Below are 1,085 nucleotides of genomic sequence, written 5' to 3' on the forward strand. Positions count from 1 at the left end.
ACGAGGACCTCAGTTTTGGTTTCATTCAGTTGGAGAAAGTTATCATTCATCCAACTCTTGACAGGATCCAGACACTTGTGTAAAATCTGTATTTTAAAAACGTCCTGTAGTTTAAAAGATACATAAAGCTGAATGTCGTCGGCATAAAAATGATAAGAAATGTCATTAAAATAACTTAAAATATGATATAAAGGCAACAAATATAAAATGAACAGTAATGGTCCCAAAACAGAGCCTTGTGGCACACCAGAAGTGAGGGATGCAGAGGAGGACTTAAACTTGGAGCAAACCACAGAAAAGGATCTGCCAGTGAGGTATGATGTGAACCAGTCTAAGGCAGATCCGGATACCCCAACCCCAACCACATTAGCTTATGTGGACACTCAGTAGGCTGACCCGCTACGCTAGCCAGCCGCCCGGTGGACAGCGCAAGCTCCACTGCCCAGGGTCCAGCAGAGCAAGCGAGTGCCGCGCCCAGGGGCCTGCAAAACTAGCTGGGTTGCTGTCTAGGCTGTTGGTCCCTGTGCAGCATTGCCAAAGTTGGGAAAACATCTGGGGCCACCACAAAAACTGCAGACAAACCCAACTGGGGCCCACACTTCTGCCCCCTTTTAAATCATATGGGGCCCCCTTGGCCTTGCTGGCTGGGTACTCACACCTTACTAACAACTAGATTGTGGCTTAAGGACAGCATCACCAGCACAACATAAGTGCATGTAACTTATGCCTCGTTTCCACTGAGCTATCCAGACGAGTCTGGACCAGACTGGACCAGTACAGTATTTCCATTATAAAATGGACCCATTAGGCCTGACTGATTTGTACCATTTTGGTCCCTCATTGGTTGTAGGTCCATAGAAAAATGGAAGGTTAGGGCGGAGCTTCTGCTGTCACATGATGTAACCCATTGATTAGGTTCTACGACAACAGCAACCGTCGGACCAGCGCTTTTCCCGACTCAAGATCAAAGCAGACTGTTTTATCCTCTTTTTGGCTGTATTCTTCTTTGCCTCTCGTAATTTTGTTGCAAAGAATATTCAATTCTTTGCAGTATTTCCCCCTTATTCGTGGGGTTAGGGACCAGA

The sequence above is a fragment of the Oryzias melastigma genome, linkage group LG1 (assembly GCF_002922805.2).
Source record: "Oryzias melastigma strain HK-1 linkage group LG1, ASM292280v2, whole genome shotgun sequence".
In the NCBI taxonomy this organism is placed as follows: domain Eukaryota; kingdom Metazoa; phylum Chordata; class Actinopteri; order Beloniformes; family Adrianichthyidae; genus Oryzias; species Oryzias melastigma.